Genomic DNA, 16,375 nt, shown 5'->3' on the forward strand with positions numbered 1-16,375 from the left:
GGAAAATCTTTTTTATCTTTTTTCTTCTCTGCTCACACAAACCAAGCATGAAAATGATGTATAGATTTAAGTAGTGATATTACAAAAGGGACATTCCTACATTATTATTATTATTATTATTTATCTTCAACCCTAGATCTGAAAGATCTTAGTTCCATCCAGTTTCATTCAGGGAAAAAAAAATATATTTTCAGAAAACAAAGAAGGCTTCGTATATGGAAATGAGAAAATAACTTCTGCTACTCAAGTCAAAATGATACCTTTTAAGGGAAATGAGCTACCCAAAGGAGCTGACCAAAGTGTAGTTTTGATAACCTCAAGAGTAACATTTGTACAACGTTAACATAGGTGTCTTTAACAACTTGTCAGACCTTCCAAGTTGATATCTATTGATATCTATGAATAGTTAATACAGAAGGGTGGACACAAATGACCATACAGAATGATCAATATTTTTTCTTTGTCACTCTAAAAATGTACTAGCAGAGGAGAGAAGCAACACTAGATTTTTTTTTTCTGTTTGCTTTTTCTTTGCTTATCATCTTCAAGATTAAGCCTTAAAAATGCGCTTTTAATAGTCCAAGACTGGAAAATCAAATTAGGAGTACTGCAAGAAATACAAACATAATGCAAATCTGATATTTTTGTAACCATGCAGACTACATAAGCAGAGAAAGAAATAAACTGGCAGTATGAACAAGGAAAGCACTTCTAGCTTTGTTTATTATGATCTGATTTAGATGCCTAATTTTTAACTGCATTTTTTACCTTTAAAAATATTTAATTTAAATGTCTTCCTCTAATGATAACAGAATCTTAATATGATCAGCACCTTCAACACAGTAGGAATCTCAGGGTCTGAGATGTAACATAAAGAGTTTAGCCATTGAAAGCATCTGTTCCACGGAAGAAGCATTTCTGGTACACTTAAAATGAATTAACTTCTGAACAATTCACAGCATGAAAACTCAGATGCAAAGGGCCACTGCTGCAGGGCTTGAGCATTATTAGAATGTTTTATCATATGCCATGCATTAGATGGGGTGTGAAAAGACAAGATCTTACAAATGTGCTTAAAATTAACTGTTTGGGTAATTCTATTGAACTCCATGAAGCTATCATGTTATTAAAGCTGTTTGTGAGTGTTGGAAGTGGAGAACATGCTCTTAGAAAAGAACAAATAGAGTAAATACGATAAACTAACTTTCTGAAAAGTGTTGGATTTTAGCTGTGAAATTATTTTACATTTCTGATCACACAAGACTTGAGCGATTGATCCACAGTGTTTCCTGAAAAATTCCTGGTTATAGTAAATTGCTTAAGAAAACCAGTGGGATACTGTAAATCAAGATGCAGTAAATGGTTTACCCTTTCTGTCTGCCATTTATAAATGTTTGGTTTGCATTACTATGAGAATCATAAATCCTAGCCCAGGACACAAAAGGAATTGATGAAATGAAAACTCTTGCATTGTGGAATCTTACTATCCCCTATCTTGTGTCTGCTGTGCTTACTGCAGCAGTCAGGCAGGGTCCTGCCTGGCAGATGACGCTATTAATGAGCATCTGGAACTGTAGGTAAGCATGAATGTAGGAGAAGTTTAGAAATTCAAGTGGTCAGCCATAATACCTCTTTGAAATTATCACAATGAATGGAAAGTGCATTATTGTAGGATTTTTAAGAGCAAGAGGAATTAGAATTTACATATAATTTTCCTTCTTTTGAGAAAGTTAGACAATAAGTAGAAACATTTAAGTGATTACAACTGTTGTGGAATCTCAACTACAGAAAAGTACCTTCATAGAAAACTGAAGCCTGATTTTTCAATGCAATACTGTAGGTCCATCTTGCTTCTGCGGATTTTTCAGAGTTTATTTCCCTAAGCAAAATTCTCAGTTTAAAAATCCCTATATTAGTTCTTGGTTAGTATAAAGGCCACCGCATAAAGACCTAAATGAAACATAGAAATTGTATTTCTGTAGAACAGAGGAAAAGAAGAATGAAGCTTAAGACTCTTAGTGTTTCATGTAGGATAGTCATGACTTGGAAGTAGCACACTATGGCTGCTTTTGTAACTGTTCTCACCTGATCCCACTGAGCTGAATTCTTTGCTTAATATGTGCAACTTACTCCAAGGTCTTATTCACTTGATTATGTAAAGACTATCTAGCTTTTCTTTTATGTCACCTTAACATTTTGTGTCCTTCCATCTGCCCCAAACCCATGCAGCTTTTTTTTTAAAATATTTTTTTATTTCTTTTTGCCAAAGTCCTAGTACAACAGACACGGCCACATGGGAGGGTAAGAGAACTATACAGTCCTGGGGTAGGTGTGCCATTGGGGGCTCTCCAAAGTCATCAGAAGCTCTTCAGGAGAAAGCACCACAAATCACAAATAGGGTATGAAGTCTTGATTCAGAGGTGGGCACAGAACCTGTCGGTGTTCTTGTTTCTGCTTATTAGCCTTCAGTGTTCCTTGCTCAGCTTCTGTACTTTGTTTTGTGTGGGATTGTGGGAAGGACTGACTTGAGCACTTTTACTGTAATCATGTACTTGACAGTTCTCTTTTTCACTGATCAGCTGTGATCAGAATCAGTACATGCAAGATGCTGTTTGTACTGTAGTCAGAGTTTCTTCTGCTAATCTTTCTGCTATTTTGAAATTGTAATCCCTCTGGACATCCTATGAAGCATAAGTTTAACTCATCTGCTGGAGAGTTGTCTCTTGATTTTACAATTTCTATTGGACAGTTACATTTTTTGAAGTTGAGTGAGAATACACATGCCACGTTGGCTCATCTTAATCTCAGAATGAGATTCATTTAGCTTGAAGTCATGTGTCTTTCAGAGGATAAAAGGAAACAACAGCAATGTTATTCTACAGTATGGAAGGTTCTTGGAATGTGGACCACCTTGTGAGGTGGGTTTTTGATGCCTTGTCTATCACGAACTTTTGATGATTTGGGACAAAATTATCTTGGTTTTATAGTGAAATGATATCCTATAGGAATGTGGAGCCTAAGCCTTAGGACATAAGGAAAAACTTTTTTTTTTTTTTTTTTCCAGTCTAGATAATGAGAATGGTCAAAAACTGATCTCAAAAATGTGAAGGTTGCTTGTCAAATACTATACACAGTTGAACTGCCTAAGTTGAAAGGATTTGAAGAGCCTATTGACTCCATTGGTATTATTACATTAGTAACTCAGCTTTGTCATTTCAGTAAAACAAAGATAGAGTAAATACCTGAAAATGGAAATAATGTGAAATGGAAGTTATTACAAATGAAAGTTGTTGTGTAAACAAAAAAATCTGTTTTCTGAAATAGAAGCATGTGTATGAGTTTGATTGTACTAGCTGTAGAAATTTTATAAAAAATACACCACGTATTTCTTGATACATGCATTTCTTAATAGATAAGATGGGCTATTCTGACTTTATTAAATAAAGTTTGAAAAACTTTTGTAACTTACCAAATCTATTCTTGCCAGGTATAAAAATTAAGGTGACAGGAGTCTCTGAAATACATCTGGAAACTTTTGTCTTGAATTCTGGATCTACAGAATTCAATCTAGCAAGAGTTCAGAATTGCGTTTTACAATTAGAATAAAATCAATATACACAAATACCTTATTTAATTATGCTTTCCCCACTCTATAGGGTGTTCAGTTGTTTTCAAGAGTGTTTTAATTAGGGCTTACAGGAAATATGTGTCCCCTACAAGTACCTCCATGAGGTATTTTTGTTCCTTTGCTGTATTTCTTTCTTGTCCTAGTTAACCGTATATCCTTCACCAGTGATGTCAGTCGTTAAACTTTCTTCCTCCCTGTCCTTGCAAAATGCCAGTTTATAAGAATTTGTATGCTAAGGTTTTCCATGTCATTTTCTCCTTTGAAGTGCTCATGGATATTTGCTAGAAGAAAAATATAAAGTATGTCTCTCAGAACTCCTGTTGGGTACCTGGTCTTCAAAATCACTACTTTAAATATGTGTCTTGTAAAAGACCACTCAGTGAAGCATGAAACACTAATTATGTGGAGGAAACAGAGAATGATACAAACAAAAACTAGGACAAACATTGCTTTATGACAGATGAAGGTGGAAATAATGTGTTTAATTCAAACCCCAAATAAATATATAAGGGAAAGCAACTTGTGACTAAACATCAAATCGAGTCTGTGCAACTGGCTTCTGCTTTTTTACTGTTCAAAACTGTTTTCTGTTTTTTTCATTTCTTTATTCATATCACAGGTATTGATATTTATATGTTAAAATATACAGATATTCATATCTATATATTTTGTGATAAGAAGCATTTTTTATAGGTTTAGGAAGTACATTTTATATGTTAGATACTGTCATAATCTAGATGGCACATTTTAGTTATGCCTTTAATTTCTCTTTAAATGCAGTTAAGATTAAGAAATGGAGTTAGAACTTCTATGCAGCTTTTAAGTAAATTAGATTAATAATCTGAAAAAAATTTTTGTCTTTGATCAATCATAACTCATACTGTGGGACAAATGCTGTAAAAGATTAAAAATTGTATAAATTCAGCCAGAACACAGTAAAATGCAGTGGACAAAATTCTTTACTTTTCTTCAGCTAGAAAAAAAAAAAAAAAAAAGTCATATTAGAAGGTTGAGAGAATCTAAATCATAAATGCAAGAGATCTGTTCAAGAATGTTCTCCAAAATGCTTCTTATTGGCATAAGCTATTGTTTCATATTCTTAAATTGATTTTGTTTTTCTGCTTTGATTTTATGCTTTGCTTATTTGCCTTGATACTTTATTTTTCCTGTTCTCTGTTTGCTTTTCATTCTTCTCTGTGAAGCAAACAGCATGGAATATAGAAAACAAACTGGAGAAAAAATGAATACTCTGAGCATTTGGATTGAATTATTGAAAAGCATGAAATTGTGTTGCTATTCATTTGCTTGGTGAGAACTGAACAGAGAAGACTTGCGTGCTCTCATATTTCTGATGAGCCCCAGGCTCAGACTGTGCACCGGTGTTGCGGATTATAGACAACAGGAAATCATTCACAATTTTTGTACACAGACATTTCTCCTTTTACTTTATTGTAGTACTTTTAACTTTTATGTCTTTCGGGTTCATGTTACGGCAACACTTTCCCCCAGGGGCATGAATGCATATGTGGCTGATAAAGTTGTATTAAAGGATGTACTCTTTACTGGTGACTGTTTAGTTCAAATACAGGGTATAGCTTTCATTAGGGTACTGAACGTGTCATATTTGTAGCACCCTTAGGATCACTTGAAAATGAAAAAGCCAGAATTTACCTTGTCGGGACGGGAAATGTCATGATGGAACTGCCACTGCTGAGTATGAAATATTCCTGAGGCATTGTGGAGACCCTTTCAGGACTCCACTGTCACGAAAAAAAAATGAAAAAAATAAAATAAAATTCAGTAAAAGCAGGATCTCCAAGTAATTGAAGGTTATGAGAAGTGACTGGCATGACTATTATGCCACTAGGTTAGGAGCTAGGATCTTATTTTCAATGTATTTTACTAATTCGGATAAGAATAAGAGTAAGAATAATAGTCCCCAAACCAAACTGAAGCAAAAAGTTGGATTTTGATTCTTCTGCTCCAAATATATTTCACTCATGTAAATAAGTTTTCGTGTAAGTATTTACAGAATGTATGAATATGAAATATGATCTTAGATTTAAAAATGTGTAGAGGTATATATAAATACGTAGATCTAAAGAACAGTATATATACACAAACACACACAGACTGAAAGAACAATTTGCTATATAGCTGTTAAATAATTAACACCTATTTCTTAATGAAGAATTTGCATTTAGTTCTGTTGTATGCTGTGCAATATTAAAACATTGCTTACCTTCTAGGAGCCTTAAATGGCATTGATCTCCGCCACACGCAAAAGGTGTTTGCAAAGAGGATTCATTTCCTTACAAATCAGATAGCTAAACTAGGTAGAATGAGTCACCCTTAGAGATGTTGTTGCTTTTCTGTCAACTAAATGGGAAGGTAAGGCTAGATGTCTACCTTTTAGGTGATTGAATCATGCTCAGTAAATTTCACCATAAAGGTCCTGTATCAGTTTTCTTAGTATCCTGCCTCTGTCTTATGATTAAAGACTAATTGTTCATTTGTGTGATTTGATCACTGAATTGTAAAAATGCATCTCCTTCTTCCAAGGAAGAGGCATGACTTGTTTGTTAGGCTCAAGGGACATCACTGTCACAGAAGTGACTGAAATCTTCAGAAGGGAACCTGCTGGTAAAATGAGACAGCTGAGGTGGCAATTGAGTGCATTCTTCTGACTGAAGGGAAAGATTGGGAGTTCATGGGAATGACAGACTACTACTAGCAGTATGAAATTGTTCTGAAAGTGCAGAAGAGGCATATTCTCACCTCTCTACATTCTAGAAAGATTGTCATGAAAGAAAATCCTTAGAAGTATGAACATTTCTCCATCCCTTGATTTTGTTAGTGTTTTGTTTAAATATGATATTCTAGAGTAGAGAAGGCGAGCAGTAGAAAAGCATAAAAGGATTTTTCATTGTCTGAGAAATAAACTTCGGTCTTTTTAGAAAGTCTGCATTTTTCTTTTTTTTCAGATTGTCACTGGAGAATCATTCTCTATGATACATTCTTATATACTCATGTATGAGTGACAGACAGAATTTGATACGTCATTTGAAATATTTACCTATTTTTGAATGAGTAAAGACTCTTTTTTTTTTTCCTGTTTAGAAATTATTCACTAGTTAATTTAATTACTTGATGTGGATGATAGGTGTGTATAATACAGGGGAATCATTTAATGATGTAAATATTGCATATTCCTTGAAAAGAATCTAAAAACTTCAGCTCATAATTTAGCAGAGTTTAATTAACTTCTTTGAGAAGAAAAATTGCTCCCTTAAGTCTTAGCTTAGCTAAGCAAGTCTTTTAACATTGCCACTGACTATAGTTATTCTAATATTCTGAAAATACAGAGTGCAGTTGATTTATCTTGCAGTAGTCTTGTTAATCTGCAGGAAGTCATCTAGTGTCCTCCTACCTCTGATACAGGATTATGATGGAAATCTACTCTTCTTGCTGTAAATCCAATAACAAAACCACTGCTGATTATATTTTGTTTGTATTTATGCCTTCTGAGAACCATCAATATTGTACTACCTATCAAGTAACGCATATGGTTGTGTTTTCATCTGAGTTATTAATTCATCCCAAACTACATGTTTTTCCTTTCAGCTTTAATGGTCTGCTTATCTATATTTTACAGCCGTGGTCAAGATAATTATTTTGAGTCCCTGCCACAAAGAGAAATAGTCCTGTGCACTGAGGTGACTGTGCTAGTACTCATGCATAAAGAGAGTAAAGAGAGGGCGTAGACTCTTCTGACATACTTGCTGACAATGTGACATTTAAAGACATTTCAATGTACTGCTGTTATAAGGAGAGGTTTTCCCAATCTTTCTTACTAGTATATACCTATTCAGAGATGAAAGCATTCAGTCCCCAATTTCTTTTGCCTTTAAGTTCTATACAGGAAATCACAGCACCTTTTCTTGAGCAAATCTATCCACTACTTTAAACTCATTAAATGTGATACAATTGAAACAAGAATTCTAGTGCAGAGTGAGTGAAAGAGAACAGCAAAACACCAAGGGCTAGATTAATCCTCTCTAATGCCATACATTAGAGTTGGTATGTCCATAGTGCAGACAGCTCTTCTAGTCTCTCCTGCAGTTGATGGAGAGAGAGAGGGCAGTGAAGGTTTGGATGGGCCTGGCTGTTCTTCAGAAGTTCCTGTCTTTCTAAAAAGAACAGAAGATAATGTTCTTGTTATTCTGTAAGGCTGTGGACCCACAAGCTTTTACTTGTGCATCCCTTACAATCAGAATTCATAGTAAACCCAGTTTTAGTGACTTTCTACTGAGTCCATCTTCAAAACATGTGCTGTTCCTTTCCCGTAACTAATGCATATGTGACTGGGTTTCTAGGTACAGATAACATTAATCATCAATTGCTTTATCATAAGAGATGTCAGTGTCATCCGTTAGTGACAACCTAAGTAATGTGAAGCAAGTCTGTTTTATGGGACCCAAGCTGATTACAAAGACTGCTGGTACAGAGTTCATGGTTATCAATAGGATTAGAGGAATAGGCTGCATCCCCTCCCCCCCCCCAAAAAAAAAAAATGTATTTTTAATCAAATCTTCCATTCAAAAAGCTAAAAGGAAAAAAAAAAAAAGCAACAACTAGAGTAAAACCTGCTTGAATATCCATACTACACACTTAGGATAGTGAGTTAGTTATGGGCATCCCACTATGTAAGGAAATCTGAAATCCCACAGAAAATAATGTACTACACTCAAACAGTTAGGGGTGCACAGAGTTGTGATCATTGTTAATCTATATTTACTATAGATGTGTATTAACTTGGTTTTAGTATTGCTTGCTGTAATTGCTATGAAGATACCAATGCCGACCTCAGAAAATCATAAAAAGTAGTTTAAAATAAACCTTTAAGATAATTCAAAATATTTTTTTCCTCTTTTCGTGAATAAACATTTTACTGAATGAGGGAATTCCTTGTCTCTGGAGTAAATCAGGTGTTCTTAGTCTCTGTACATAGAGAAAAATTCATTAATTGTGTGACCAGTCTGTGACAGAAGCACTAGACCAGATTTATCCTGGAGGAAAATGCAACATATGGGAAGACAGAAGAAAATGTGTGTTGTGGGAGGTTCTTTTTATGAAACATGGAGTCACTGTAAACACTGCCCAGAAAATCAGAAAATTGGAATTGGTTCAAGCACAAATAGATTAATAGACACACTTCAGTTAGCAAGAGAGATGACAGATAAATTACCACATAGTTGCTACAATAAAGGATGCAGTACCCAAATCTCATCTTCTACATGGTAACTGGCATAAAGTTGTTTGAAAAATTACTTCATAAAATTAAATTGGGTTGTAGAGGTCTTGTATCTGGTTTAAATTAATTTTGACTGCTACATGGATCCAAGCAGAAAGTCAGTTTGTGCTTCGTTTCCTTTTTCTGCTTAAACCTTAGAAGTTATGCCTGTTGCTATGGTGTCTTCTTCTAATTGTAGAATTATTCCCTAGGTATTACTCTGATATCCCACATATCCTATAGCTAGCTAGCTTCTAATTTCTGTTTCAAATAGATATAGATTAGTAGCAGGATTTAAAATTCTGAAATGATTAACTAGCAATCTCTTCTGAAAGGCAGAAGATAAAGTCTTGTTTCTCTTGAGTTGGTAGTAGACTCCCACTAAACAAGATGAATGGACAAGTGCAGGTAAAGTTGCCTTGTACTCTCATGGGCTTGGGTACAGGATGCTTGGAAACTGTTATTTTTCTGAATCATGCAGAATCACAGAACCATTATTTTACAATAAATAAATAAATAAATAAAATCTTAGATCAAAGTATTAGATCTTCATGAGTTGGTGGCACAGGATTTACATAGAGGTAATGTAAATGAATAGTCAAATACAAATAGAAGTAGAAATAAGAGAAGAAATACCATTTCAATTTAAGCACAAGTAGTAAGTGGAATTAAAGGAACAGCAACAACTTTAGGGAAGAAGCTAAAGTCTAACAGTACAAGGTTTCCTGGGAGTAAATTAGGGGATTGCTAGGACTTAATAAAGCTTAATAATTCTAGAAATGAAAGAAAAAAGTAAAAATCAAACATTTCAGAGCAACTCCATTAATAGCTAGAGTAGTATAAATTGAAGAATAAGAGTAGGAGCAATAATAAATACTTACTTTGACCTTAGCTTTTAAATAATTAAATTTCTTGACTTTAAAAAAAAAAAAAAAAAGCAGAATTCAGGCATTTCAATGTCTAGACTTTGTAATTATGCAGTTTAACACAGAAAGGCATTACTGGCACTGTTGAAAAATGAAAGAAACAGTTTAAAATGTCCTTCTAAAATTAGTGCTTGCTGACAGCAACTGTTTTGGGACCACTGTTACTGACCAAAATGGGTGCTTAAATATTTTGAGTTTGAGTCAGGGCTGAGGAGATTTTTGAGTCAGAACGCAAGTATGGCTGAACGTCTCTTGTCGTCAAACATTTAGATGAAGTAAAATTCCTTCTGATCAAATCAGATTCAGTGTTCAGACCTAACATTAAAAGACTAATAGAAGTATATGGAAGGTCATGTCTGTTTGAGGAAGCCCAGATAAAATTTGCAAAAGAATATTAGAAATCAAACTGGGAAATACAAAGTGATACTACTAAGTGAAAACTTTCGTTTATGTATGAGGAACTTGTTCTGTCATGAAGTCAAATGCAGTGAGATGACTACCATTACCAGATAGAAGACACCATTTTCCCCATCCACCTCTGGGTATGTTTATTTTCAGAAATCTTAAGTGAAACTCTTGCGAGTCACTTTTTTTCTCCCTATCCCAGATGCTATTAAGACCAAGGAACTGTAGGGTTCAAAAATACTGTATGATGTGTTTAATATTCATTGCAAGCTAGGAAAATGTTATTCTTTACTCAGATTATGCATTGCATGTTACTTGGTTTTACTGTTTACTGCCTGCTTGAAGCCAAACTGATAAGCTGGGAATTGGCATGTGCAAGAACCTGAAGAACGCTAAGATTTAAGAAAGTATTAGTTTTTTGTTTGTTTTTTTTGCTTTTGTGTATGCATTTTTTTCAAAGTAGTTTTAAGAAAGGTCATTATTTGACAATATTAACACTATATCTAAACACTATTAGAATAGGCAGGTTTTATTTGTAGTGATTCAAGTTCAGGATGCTCAGAGTGCTGAAAAGCTGTTTCTGGTAAAGTGAGTGGAGAAGCTCCACAAATGGTACTGGACCTTTCAGTACATTGTCCACAACAATTATGTCTTACAATTTCTTTGTAAGAGAAACCCATTTTGCTTAGTGTAGCGTGCTCTGTGTTCCAGGTGCATGCTGGTGCAGCGGTACCTGTGCTGAAGTCTGTGTTGCCGTGCATTTGTCATCAGCATCTATGTACTGCAGGACCTGGGAGAGGCCAGGTTGCTTAGATCAGTTGGTAATCCCTGCAGAAAAAAACTAAGAGGCCGAATTAGCTTCGGGATCTGATCATGAAAAGAATAGGCAAGGGCCTGGGAAGAGGTCTGGTAAAGTCAGAAGAGCATCTTGTAAGACACTACTCATGTATCAGTATTGACACTGTACATTACACATAGAACAACTATCAGCTCCTATTCCAGAGTGAGTCGGTAAACTGGTGAGAACTTGCAATACTTGTCTCTGTATTGACATTTCAAGTAATACATCCAGACAAGAAAAAGCTTTATGCCATTTCCTCATGGAACCTGACATTTATAGTTAAGATTAGGAACGGAACTTGTGTTCCTGCTTTAAGGTAATACCTACGGAATAGTAGGTGCAATAGCATAAAGAAATGCTAAGTTTTTGAGTGTACTGTTCTGTACTGTGACCTTCATTATTTAATGCTTCTGCTTGTTGCATACAGTAATGCTGGTGGGAAGGTGTTTGGCCCTTTTTTTGACTGCCATCAACTCAATAAATAGGCTTTTGGCTGCCATCTCTCTGTATTGTTCCTTTGAGCCAAAGTTTTGGCTGAAAACTTTGATTGGATTTATTGTAGATACTGGGTCATTCAGTTAATATTCTCTAAAAGTCTAAATGTTTCCCCACACACACACCCCACCCCCCACATTGCACTTTATCTCACTTTCTCTCAGTGTTGACATTTAAACATGTAATTGTTTTGTTTATTTTTGATAGATGCAGTGGATATGAAGAGAGGCTTGCATGTACGCAGAAACCAATTTTGTGATATGTTTAACTGTTTCAGAAACAAGAAAGCAGTAACATATTTTCTCAACATTAATTTGCAAGTATATTTTATACAAAATACAAAAAATTATACAAAATATACAAAATATACAAGTATATTTGATATAAAATATACATTTGATATATCTTGAACTATCTGTAATTAATTGCTTGCTAACAATGGTAGTTGTCCTCAAAAGTTTTATTAAGGTGATTTTCAGATTTGTCAGCCATGTTTCATTATATTTTGTGACAGACAACACAAGTGTTGCTTTAAAAGTAAGAAAGTAGCAATTAATTTTATAATGTGTTTCATTAGTTTATTTTTTATTTTTTTAGTGGGACACCTATCAATCTGTTGTAGTATATTTGTGTAATAGTTCTTCTAATAGTAATTTTGTTAATGAAGGTAACTTTAGGTTAACCCCTGAACATGATCTTAGTTTATGTGTTGCTAGTATTCCTAAATGTATTTTTTCTTTTCTATATTTCTGTATTTCCTCTGTTATACGGACAGACACCTTCTATGATTTCACAATGCTATGTGTTAGTTATTGTTTCTTGTCTACATAATGGCCTTGGCCACCATGGCATCTCTAAAGTCCTATGAAAAATGAAGTCACCCTTGGCTTTCCTGGGATTTTCTTGCTTTCACATTTGAGTGTGAAGGAACTCACAGGATCTTGTGAATAAGTAACAGAATAAGGAATTCAACACTAGAATTTGATTAGGGAATGAAAATGAGAAACAGGTATCTATCTATCTCCTCCTTGTAACATAAATGATAAATACATGAGAAATATGGAAGGTACTTATGTATCTGTAAAAGCCTTACAAGCCAAGTTCTAAGCCACTGGACCAGAAGAGGAATATAATTTTACTTTTTTTTTTTTTTTTTTTTTAAGTATAGGTTTTTCTTCTGTTATTCCCAGCATCTTTGTATCCCAAGAACCTGGGAGTAATCTAGAGAGCTTTTGGATCTCCATTTAACATGATCAGGTTTTCCAGAGTTTTATCTGAAGCTTCTGTCTTTGACAAAATTTTACAGGTCAAAGAGTTTGTTAATTATTTTTTTAATGCCAATGCTTATTGCATCAAAGATTACTCTAGATGAAAAGGTTATGAGATAGCATTAGGTTTCCCAGAGGTCTTTGAAATGATAAAAATTTTCCTTTTTTTGTATGATGAAGAACATGGAGTTTATATCACGAATGGATGTCTGGACAGTAGGATGTGAGCAGTGCATGTGATGCATTGCTTTGTGTTCTGCCTTGATTTGTTCTGTATGCCGTTGCCACTCTGCTTGTTTATCCTGCTCATGAAATAATCATGTATTCTCTCAGAATTCCGAGAGGAGCCAGTCCAAGCTGATAGATACACACATAAATGGCATGGGAGAAAAAAAGGCTTTGAAAATGAAATTTGGAAATCCTTTTTGGTGTGTGACAGATACGAGATGTACACCAGTCCTTCTCTCTACTAGTTTGCTTTTTGCACACAAAGAGCAAACGGTTAGTTATCTCAAAGGTCCAAAGCAGGAAGCAGGGTATTTATGATAAGTAAAATTGGATTTGGTGTAAAGATTAATAACATGAGACATTCAGTGGAACTTATTAGCCCAGAAGCTTAGCAGGATGGATTCTGCGTTTCTAGTAAAAGGATAAAAAATATATAAAACTCAAGTGATTTATTAAAATATATATGTAATAATGCTTCAGACCTCAAATGTCACCATATCAGGAATTCTCTTAAGGTTTAAATACTTTCATTTATTAAAAGTCAAAAGTTGGAGCCACAGTGTAACTTCCTTAAACCATTTATTTACTTACTTTTAGAACCCTGCTTTGTGAAAAACCCTGTTAGAGATTTTTTAGTATTCAAGAAAGATTTGGGGAGAATACATTTCAGTGAGAAACATAAATTTGCTAAAGCATTGTAAAGGCAGAACATTTTCTAGGTCTAAATCTAACTTCTAAATCTCATTTTGTAGATGTTATTTCAAGGTTTTGTTTGTTTGTTTGTTTTAGTATGTGTTAGTGTACACATGAGAGTATTTGGAATACAGAATGTCTTCCTGTAAAAATATTTAGCAGCTGTTAACTCTGTTAGGTTCCCTGCCAATGCAAACATGTATTCTGACAATTCTGTGTCAAAAACTTGCTTGCCACTGGAAAATGATTGCAATTCCCTCTTAAATAAGTATAGATTTCACTGTTTATTGGAAATTCATTACTTATATTTTCTACAGTTGTTGAATAAAATTGTAGATTTGAGAACTTATATAATCCCTTTTCAATAGGCACAGATAATGTGGTTTTATTTGTTTGTTTGTTTTTGTGCTGTGTGTACCAACAATGATTTCTAAAAGCCTGCTCCCACTCATCATTTTAAAGGTTTCGGTTACTGTATTGTATGGTTTTGTATTGCATTTTATTTTACTAGTGACCTTCCAGTACTGCTTTTATGAGTACACCAGGTAAAATAAGTTGAAGTTTTTGTCTTGATAGAAAAATGTAGCAAATAATGAAGTACACAAGGCTTTGCATCATTTCTCTTGCTGTGACAGTGGGAAGAATACTGTGTTCTGTCCTGCAAACAAGCTCATCAAACATTTCTCACTTTTCCTGTAGTCTTTATGTCCTTTCCTAATAAAATAGGTGGCTCGTTTATTCTACAGTTGTGATATCATAATACTATATAAATTTCAGTGAGGATGGTAAGTGCCTATTCTGATTCATCCTGACTTCTATCAAACTGACATATGAATCAGATTGTTTGAAATCACTAATAGTCCTTCAGCTTAGAAAGATTAATTAATATTACCAAATTTGAAAGTACATGCTATGTTTAGATCCATAAGGTCAATAATTTGTTCAGAAGAGTTCAAAAAGCTACAGAGCAGTATTTAAGTCTACATGAAGACAGTCTGTATATCTCTACCATAATATGAATATATGCCACTTGTGCTGAGTTTATACAGTTCACTTTTCTCAAACATATATGATTCAGCATTATAGTTCTTAATTATTTTCTTCAAAGGTCTGTGCAGCGCTTTCTATTGCTGCTTTGTTAACGCAGATTCTACTGTCGTATCTTCACTCTCCTATTAAATTAATGTTTGGCTCTTGTTCAACAGCACACCCATTTTCTGATGATGGATCAGTTTGTTAGCAGTATAAATCTGGTTTTGTCATGTGAATAATCATTTAAATTTTTGCAGTGGTATAAATATAATACCCAAACAGATTCTTGCCTCCTCGCCCTCTTTTTATTACCTGCCCTAGCTTTTAATTATATATACTTTCTGTTAACCCATTCATTAATCCCTTCATCTACACCATTGCTCTTTCACAATTCCTTTCTTATTTTCTTTCTTTTCTTCATAAATTATCCATGGTCTTCAGCTAAATAATATTAAAAAAATCTTTCCTGTTTTTTTTTCTTTTTTTTTCCTTTTTCATATAGTTCACATACTAAATTCATCCTCCCTCTTTGCCTTTGAATTCTTTCAGTGTAAATAAAAGGTGCCTAACATTGTTCTGCAATGTGGACTCCCTGTATTTTGCTCTGTAAAAATCAGTCTTACAGTTAAAAGTAGATGCCTCTGTTGTTCTCTTATGCTGTTTCTGCTGTCTCAGATGTCTTTTTCACAGTACATAATTCTCATTCCTCATCCAGTCTCTCCCTTCTTGAGTTGCACCTTTTTTTTTTTTTTCCCTGCTTTTTCAGGTACTGCCTTCATATCTATCCCTCCTCTCTTTCTTCTCTACTCATATATCCATTCAGAGAGTCAGAGAGTTTCAGCTCTCCAGTATAACAAAAATACTGCTATTGAAAGTCACGTTCCTCTAATCACATCATCCCTCTCTTTAAATACTTGTATTCTTACTTTTACCTTCAGAGACATATTTCTTCTCTATCCCTTTCTGATCTACTGACCTCAGTGTCATGCTCCAAATACCTCCTAATTATGTGTTGCTTCTCTCTTTTTTTAGCTACGTTAGCCTAAGGTTTTGTCTCCATCTATTCTACCTTTCATAACAGTGACCCATTTCTTCTCAGCTACAGGCTTTCCTGTTTCTTGAGCACTTGTTTTCAACCTTAGCAAAACATCTCTCCTTAAATCCCACTACATCATGGAACAGTTTCTAATTTGTTCATATCTGCAGTGATACCTGCATGCCACCTTTATTGAAGGTTTATGCTATACCTTATCTTGTGAAAGATGCTCTGAAGAGATTACTTTAATGTATCATTTAAATACGCAGCATTAGAGAAAGGATGATTAATATTATTATGAATTAATATTATTTCAGACAAATTTAGAAATCCTTCTAAGATACTTATGCTTTGTGCTTTCCATCTCATCATTTTTGGCTCTCACCTTGTAATGTACTTTTCGCTTCACTAAAAGTATGATAATGAGGCATGCATAATTGAAATGAAAATCTCTTCAGAACCCCTTCTGATTGAATATGTTGAGAATCGTAATCAAGTACTCCTGAAGTTACAGAAAATTATGCATATTG

The 16,375-nt window shown here is 34.3% G+C and overlaps 1 protein-coding gene and 1 long non-coding RNA gene across 7 annotated transcripts in view; one reads left to right on the plus strand and one right to left on the minus strand.

Moving 5' to 3' along the window:
• SNTG1 (syntrophin gamma 1) overlaps positions 1–16,375 on the plus strand; it is a 368,908-nt gene that overhangs the window by 99,765 nt on the left and 252,768 nt on the right. The window lies entirely within an intron of this gene.
• Positions 4,092–9,991, minus strand: LOC118251240 (uncharacterized). The gene is made up of 4 exons (XR_004779726.2): positions 9,803–9,991; positions 7,699–7,818; positions 5,300–5,388; positions 4,092–4,601 (listed from the first exon to the last, which is right to left on the minus strand). It is a non-coding gene; the product is annotated as an uncharacterized LOC118251240 (long non-coding RNA).

This window comes from Cygnus atratus, chromosome 2, assembly GCF_013377495.2.
Source record: "Cygnus atratus isolate AKBS03 ecotype Queensland, Australia chromosome 2, CAtr_DNAZoo_HiC_assembly, whole genome shotgun sequence".
Classification (NCBI taxonomy): Eukaryota; Metazoa; Chordata; class Aves; order Anseriformes; family Anatidae; genus Cygnus; species Cygnus atratus.